Below are 8,564 nucleotides of genomic sequence, written 5' to 3' on the forward strand. Positions count from 1 at the left end.
AAAATTTTTAGCCTAGCTTAAAGACAGGGTGTTTTTGCAGCGCATGAATTCTTTTTAGCAGTTTCGCAGCACTACCTGTTTAGGTGATTTCGTAGCGTGCTACGAAATTGGGGATTTGTTCGAGTTTTCAGTGAAGGTCCGAAATTCTAGCATGCCTATTGAATAGAGTTCTGAAAGAGGGAGTTAGAAACACTGAAAAGGCGCTTGGAAGAAGTGGTGGTGTTATGATTCTCCTTTCAAGCTGGCGCAAATGATGAAAAGGTTTACAAGATAAAAGCATTGGGATGCTCTTCGTAAAACTATCATGGGCTTGTAAAAAGTGAATGCATCAAACATTAAAAGCATTATTCCAGCTTACGTGCCTTTTCGCTAGCTGGCAGAAGCATCACAGCACGGTTGTCTAAGTGTGACATTATAGCAAAACAAGTGGAAGCAGGGGAAGGCTGGTTCTCTAAGTTGTATTGTATGTGGCAGAGTTCAAAGGGCTATGGATCTTCTCAAAATGGTACACACAACAAGGAACCTGTTAGTGTTCAGTTACGGAAGGCTGCTTTGAAGGGCCTAAGAAGGACTACAATCAAGACTAAATATCTGGCAAGAGATACATATGTGGTCATATGAGAGGAATTTGAGGTATCCTTGAATATCTTATAGAGGAGCTTATTTACAGAGAACGCGAGGCTTGAAGAAAAACCCTTGCTCTCCCGTCACTTCCCAGCCAAAAAGATGCCTTCAGTTGTGTCGAGCGGACGAATACACCGGCTGGAACTGGAGAATTTTAAGTCTTATAAGGGGCAGTCTTCCCTGTTATTAAATCATTTCATTCTGTCCGTAACGCATGATTTTAACAGAGGTTTCTTCTTCGATGCAGTTGAAGAGAAGAGGGCAGTCGTGATCTGGGTCGTGTTAAATTTCTTGCGTCAATAGACAGAAGGCGTTGCTTTTATGGAGGGTGGAAAATTAATATTTGAGGAAGAGGATAGGAGACAATGATGATGAGTAACAGTAACAGGAGGTTTCCTTTCAAAGGTCGTCAAGCTGATTCGGGACGAGGCGGCACCATGACTATATTGATGATGTTTTTGTTAGCTTGCTTCGCCTGGCTTTACATTGGCGGACGGTTGTGGCAAGATGCAGAGATAAGGAAACTGCTTGGCAGTCTTCTTGATTAAAATGGCAAACATGAAACAAGGGTAGTAACTGTGGAAGAGAAACTGATGAATCTTGGATGTAAGGATTCAGGAAAAAGAATTGCTAATTTGGAGATGAAAAATCGTAGTTCTGTCATGCAGTTGCTCCATTGTATGTTTTTCGAGGGATCTTGCACAATATATTAACATAAACAATGCCTCCTTAAACACTTATGCACACGAGGACATATATGTGGGTTCATGGGGCCTGGATGCAGAATATATTGATGATAGACGTTTCTGTTGTAGCAGCACAGAAGATGAGATATGTTCAACTAGATGAATTAAAGTACTAACAACAGCTGAGTATATATGGATACTCAACAATGAATGCCACTGAAATTTGATTCTTCATCAGATAGGTGGAGTTAAGGTTGTAGAGGAAGAAAAAAGGAAGCACGAACTTTTTGAAATAAGTTGATGAGCAGATTTCACTGTGATCCCATATTTTTCTATTGTGTGGCCACAGTTGATTTTAGATGATCAAAAAATCCCGTTCAAGGAAAGTTTGAGCTCCCAATGTCACATTCATTGGTAGTCTAAGCATACAATGTTAAAATTTTCCAACAGTCTCCTTCCATTTATATTTGACATTAGAGAATGGAATTTTTGGAAACAGGGGTTTGGATGGGCCTTTGACATGCCTCCTAAGGGTCAGAAACTGCACATAGCTTGCAAGATCATGAACAATTTTGGAAAGGGGTTCTTTGGGTAAAGTAACCATTCAAATTGACAAATTGGTAATGCTTGGAACAATCAAATGGCCAGAGAACAAGTTATAAAGGAAAATTTGAAGTCTTGTATTCATAACAATCAAAGGAAAATGGATGGCCATGGTATTGCAGTCTTAGATGCAAATATTGCCGAAGAATCTACTCTTATCTCTCAGCAAGATGTCAAATTAAAACAGCATGGCATGCCTGTATCAAGGCTGCCTAGGAAACGTGATGCTTTAAAGTTTGCTTCAGAACACAATCATTAGGAAAAGGACGAGTTGGGAAGTTTCACTGATGTAAATCTCAAGTCTGATGCACATGATAATCAAAAGAAGATAGGCACTGATTTTGTGATAACAATGATGATGTGTTGAGTGATGTCTTTCATTTGATTGTTACAGGTTTCCGCAGTTTAGATAATATAAATAGTCCCTCATTTGGAAGGAGGAAAACCATTTTAGGAGCTGTTGCAAAAATTAGGTCTTGTGTTATGATGCTGGCTCTAGAATGTCATGACTTGATTCTTGAAATGTTTCACATTTTCTTCTCTGTTGCCAGTGAAGCTCATCCAGAAAATTTGTTAACAGCTATGCAAACTATTATGACTCTTTTGTTGGATGAGAGTGAAGATATTCCAGAGCAGTTATTAGCTGTGGTGTTAGCTTGCTTGGGAAGAGGAAAAGAGGATGTTTCTCCAATTGCTCGTTGGTTTTCTATGACGATATTGGAGCAGTGTGCAATCAAGCTAGAGCTCTATATGATCCACTTTAGAATGTATTAGTCAGGTAGAAGAGAAGATATGTAATATTATCCGCTCAGATTCAAAGTCTCATGTAGAAGAGGATCAAAAGGAATTTGCTGTTCAGGTTGATGTTACATGCTCATGACTGTGTCTCCCAAGAGATTGGATTTCACCTCTCAGAAACTTGAAGAATTAAAGCACTGTGTCATGCTCATGACTGTGTCTCCCAAGAAGCATTATTGTTTGAAGCTGGCCACAGGAGCTTTAAATCGGGCTGTAGAGAAGACAGGGGATATTTCGGATGAAATTTTGAAGTCCGATAATGATCAAAAGTCAGTGGATGGTCAGGGTCATGAACTATTGCCTGTTAAGAGCACTGAGGAGCCAAGTCTTAGTTCTCAGCAAGTTGTCAACTCAGAAGACTATGGCATGCCTGTACCAATGCCACTTGGTAAACATGGTGGGTCAAAGTATGCCTTAGAACACTATAATCTGGCAAAAGAGAATTCTGGGTTTCTTATGGATGTTAATCTCATGCCAGATATGCATGATAATCGAAATCAACCAAGTAATGGGTTAGGTGTATTATGCATACAGATTTGAAGTCTCATGTGCACAATAATCAGAATAAACTGGGCAGTGAGGATGTATGACAATTTGAAACCTGGCAGTTGAACAGGATTACTTGCAAATTGTTATTCATTTGTTGGAATGATGAATAGTCAGAAAGTGGAGGACTAGTTATCTATGGTGGAACAGTAACCTTCTGAGATAATGCAGGATGCGGTGATTCTATCCATGAGTGAGTTAGTAAAGCCATAGCTTTTAAGGCACCAAAACAAAGATGTCAAGCTCATTATTGTGACTTGCATTAATGAGAATCACACTGAAAATGTATCTGATTCAACGCAGACAATTATGAGTTTGGTTTGAATGAAAGGAAGATTGTGTTTTTTTTTAGTTACACAGCAGTTTCGTAGCGCGCTACGAAACTGCTGTAGGTGATGTTTTCAATGCAGAATAAACAGTTTGACCGGGAATGTTAGAAGAGAGACACCTGTACATCAATACAGCCTACAGCTCATCTGGAGACATGGTATTTGGTAGCAGCGTTCAATACTTTGAGTTATTAAAGATTTGGGAACATGCTGCTACATTTTCGGAGAATGTTGGGAGACAGAGACCGTAAAAACAGAGCACATCTTTTGGTCAATTAATGAGCCATCAGCGCTTTCAAGCATCCAAGGTTAGCTGGTTTATTGCATCTTTAGCTCAGCCATCTCAGCCTAACTGAAGGAGGACAGCTGTCAAGGATCCAAGAAGAATCATGTTACGAGGAGAATGGAATTAGTGTTTTAGTTTGATTAGGATTTTGTGTAATTACAGCTTAGCACTTTTGTAATTAATGAATTAGTTAAATAGCATATAGGAGTAGTTAATAGAGCCTTTGAGCTCACTCTAGAGAGGGAAGAATGTATTCCTATAAATGGATCAGACTAGGATGTAATAGGGGTTGGAGATTTATGAAAAAACAGAGTTTTTATCAGCTTGTGTAAGAAGACTTTTGACAGTAATATAAGAATTACTTTTTCTTCCCAAGATTCATCATGTGTTCAATGCTCAGAATATGTATGGTTTTGTTATTATCCTTTATGTATTTTACAGCTCACTAAATATGCAGTCACTCTGAATTCACCTAGTGCTCATACTTCCTGTGTATATTTATGAGTTGAGGTTCTTTTTGAGAGATGTTTTGAGTGTTAAACATTATATGCCTTGGCTTCTATGATTGAGTGGTTAATAGTTTACTGCAGAAGTGTTTGACTCCATGAGCCCAATGGAAGAAGTGTTATTTTGTTGTTCCAACCATCTTGTTTTCATAAACTGTTTGAAGAGTTAGCCATCTTTTCTTGTTAATATTTCCTATCAAAAATCAGTGAGAGAGCCCTCTCTGACTAAGGAGGCTAAGCCTTAGTCTAAAGCCTGGTTGAAATAGTTACATGAGATCTTGCTAGGTAGCAGCCCTTAGTACTGATTTTGTGAAAACATTTTGGTGCGTCTGCCGGGAGCTTGACGATTACTCATTCCCGAAGTTTAAAGATTGAATTTCTAAAGGTAGCAGGAGTTCAAAGAGGTTTTTCGAGGCTGCAAATCTACCTTGGCGACTCCATTGTTAAAGAATTCAAAGTTCATACATTCATGGTGATTCCACTGGAGTTATGAAGGACCCAGAAGCTGCCATTCTTAGTTCAAGGTATGCATGTATAGATTTCTCAGGAATTCATGGTTTCCCAAATCATTTTCCCAAGGATGCATATTTTCTAAGGAATGGTCCTAAATTCAACGGAAAAGATTTGAGTTTAACCTTGAATCATATATCAGATTTTTGTGAATTTTTAGAGCTTCTTAGAGTTAAACATGAGGATGTTTGCATAAGGTTATTCTATGATTCACTTCAAGGGAAGTGCAAACAGTGGGTTGAATGCTTTCCTGCCAAATCCATTAAGTCATTTTAAGACCTTTGGCTCATGTTTTTGGAGGAATGGATAAATAGGTCAGAGTTGGTGGCAGACTTTCCCTCAGTTGAAGGTTTCAAACAATGGAATGATGATCATAGTAAAGAAGAAACAAATGAATCTTTTTCTTTGTCATTATCTTCATATATAAAATCTTTTGACTGCAAGGTAGAGGATAGGATGAGATTTTTGGATGAATTTGCTGAGGACCTTGAAAAAGAAATTGAAGGTTTAGAAGGACAAATTCAGGCATATAGTTTTCATGATCATGATCATTATTCTCAGAACTTTTCTATGGCAGAACGCAAGGAGACTATGCTGGTTCCTTTCTCTTTCACGATTGAGGAACTGAACACTGTGGTTGAAGATCAGTTTGCACAGCTGGAAAGTTATAAGGAAAAACAAGCTGATCATGTATTCTGGGATCCTATAGCTGATTGCATGAAAGAGTTTTACTCTCCAGTATTTCAGTTTTTCAAAGAAGATCAGAGACAATTTCAGTGGCAGCGGTCATCACACTATCATATTGGCTCTGAACTCCGATGCAGTCAAAGAAGTCAAATATCAGATAAAACATAGGATTGGCTACATTGGAAATTTCATATTGATTGAGCAGAAAGAAGTTGAAGCTGTTAGGGTAGGTAGGTAGAGGTAAATGCAAAATAAGCTCAAGGTTAACTGAGCATTTTTCAGTAGATGTAGCTTTCATTCTCCTACAGTCATGCTTGTCAAGCAAATTTCTGTTTGTTATAAATGGATAAGGCACTGGACCTGCGAGTTCTTAGTGTACCACAAGGGCACACTATCCCAAGTGGAGCCACTGTTATCACTGAAAATTCTGTTCCCAAAAATTTTTAGCCTAGCTTAAAGACATGGTGTTTTCGCAGCGCATGAATTCTTTTTAGCAGTTTCGCAGCGCTACCTGTTTAGGTGATTTCGTAGCGTGCTACGAAATTGGGGATTTGTTCGAGTTTTCAGTGAAGGTCTGAAATTCTAGCATGCCTATTGAATAGAGTTCTGAAAGAGGGAGTTAGAAACACTAAAAAGGCGCTTGGAAAAAGTGGCGGTGTTATGATTCTCCTTTCAAGCTGGCGCAAATGATGAAAATGTTTACAATATAAAAGCATTGGGATGCTCTTCGTAAAAATATCATGGGCTTGTAAAAAGTGAATGCATCAAACATTAAAAGCATTATTCCAGCTTACGTGCCTTTCCGCTAGCTGGCAGAAGCATCACAACGCGGTTTTCTAAGTGTGACATTATAGCAAAACAAGTGGAAGCAGGGGAAGGCTGGTTCTCTAAGTTGTATAGTATGTGGTAGAGTTCAAAGGGCTATGGTTCTTCTCAAAATGGTACACACAACAAGGAACCCGTTAGTGTTCAGTTACGGAAGGCTGCTTTGAAGGGTCTAAGAAGGACTACAATCAAGACTAAATATCTGGCAAGAGATACATATGTGGTCATATGAGAGGAATTTGCGGTATCCTTGAATATCTTATAAAGGAGCTTATTTACACAGAACGTGAGGCTCGAAGAAAAACCCTTGCTCTCCCATCACTTCCCAGCCAAAAAGATGCCTTTAGTTGTGTCGAGCGGACGAATACACCGGTTGGAACTAGAGAATTTTATGTCTTATAAGGGGCAGTCTTCCCTGTTATTAAATCATTTCATTCTGTCCGTAACGCATGATCTTAACAGAGGTTTCTTCTTCGATGCAGTTGAAGAGAAGAGGGCAGTCGTGATCTGGGTCGTGTTAAATTTCTTGCGTCAACAGACAGAAGGCGCTGTTTTTACGGAGGGCGGAAAATTGATATTTGAGGAAGAGGATAGGAGACGATGATGATGAGTAACAGTAACAGGAGGTTTCCTTTCAAAGGTCGTCAAGCTGATTCGGGACGAGGCGGCACCATGACTATATTGATGATGTTTTTGTTAGCTTGCTTCGCCTGGCTTTACATTGGCGGACGGTTGTGGCAAGATGCAGAGATAAGGAAACTGCTTGGCAGTCTTCTTGAGAAAAATGGCAAACAGGAAACAAGGGTAGTAACTGTGGAAGAGCAACTGATGAATCTTGGATGTAAGGATTCAGGAAAAAGAATTGCTAATTTGGAGATGAAAAATCGTATTTCCGTCATGCAGCTGCTCCATTGTATGTTTTTTCGAGGGATCTTGCACAGTATATTAACATAAACAGTGCCTCCTTAAACACCTATGCACACGAGGACATATCTGTGGGTTCATGGATGATGGGCCTGGATGCAGAATATATTGATGATAGACGTTTCTGTTGTAGCAGCACGGAAGATGAGATATGTTCAACTGGATGAATTAAAGTACTAACAACAGCTGAGTATATATGGACACTCAACAATGAAATGCCACTAAAATTTGATTCTTCATCAGATAGGTGGAGTTAAGGTTGTAGAGGAAGAAAAAAGGAAGCACGAACTTTTTGAAATAAGTTGATGAGCAGATTTCACTGTGATCCCATATGTTTCTATTGTGTGGCCACAGTTGATTTTAGATGATCAAAAAGCCCGTTCAAGGAAAGTTTGAGCTCCCAATGTCACATTCATTGGTAGTCTAAGCATACAATGTTAAAATTTTCCAACAGTCTCCTTCCATCTATATTTGACATTAGAGAATGGAATTTTTGGAAACAGGGGTTTGGATGGGCCTTTGACATGCCTCCTAAGGGTCAGAAACTGCACATAGCTTGCAAGAGCATGAACAATTTTGGAAAGGGGTTCTTTGGGTAAAGTAACCATTCAAATTGACAAAGTGGTAATGCTTGGAACAATCAAATGGCCAGAGAACAAGTTATAAATGAAAATTTGAAGTCTTGTATTCATAACAATCAAAGGAAAATGGATGGCCATGGTATTGCAGTCTTAGATGCAAATATTGCCGAAGAATCTACTCTTATCTCTCAGCAGGATGTCTAATTAAAACAACATGGCATGCCTGTATCAAGGCTGCCTAGGAAACGTGATGCTTTAAAGTTTGCTTCAGAACACAATCATTAGGAAAAGGACGAGTTGGGAAGTTTCATTGATGTAAATCTCAAGTCTGATGCACATGATAATCAAAAGAAGATAGGCACTGATTTTGTGATAACAATGATGATGTGTTGAGGGATATCTTTCATTTGATTGTTACAACTTTTCGCGGTTTAGATAATATAAATAGTCCCTCATTTGGAAGGAGGGTAACCATTTTAGGAACTGTTGCAAAAATTAGGTCTTGTGTTATGATGCTGGATCTTGAATGTCATGACCTGATTCTTGAAATGTTTCACATTTTCTTCTCTGTTGCCAGTGAAGCTCATCCGGAAAATTTGTTAACATCTATGCAAACTATTATGACTCTTGTGTTGGATGAGAGTGAAGATATTCCAGAG

General features: G+C 38.9%; 1 pseudogene; it reads left to right on the forward strand.

The window, feature by feature from the left end:
• Window positions 1-989: 989 nt before the first annotated feature.
• On the forward strand, window positions 990-7,818 carry LOC149231525 (hydroxyproline O-galactosyltransferase HPGT3-like; annotated as a pseudogene).
• Window positions 7,819-8,564: the final 746 nt, after the last annotated feature.

The sequence above is a fragment of the Pinus tabuliformis genome, chromosome J, assembly GCF_031772625.1.
Source record: "Pinus tabuliformis cultivar Carrire ecotype Pingquan chromosome J, CPIR1, whole genome shotgun sequence".
In the NCBI taxonomy this organism is placed as follows: Eukaryota; Viridiplantae; Streptophyta; class Pinopsida; order Pinales; family Pinaceae; genus Pinus; species Pinus tabuliformis.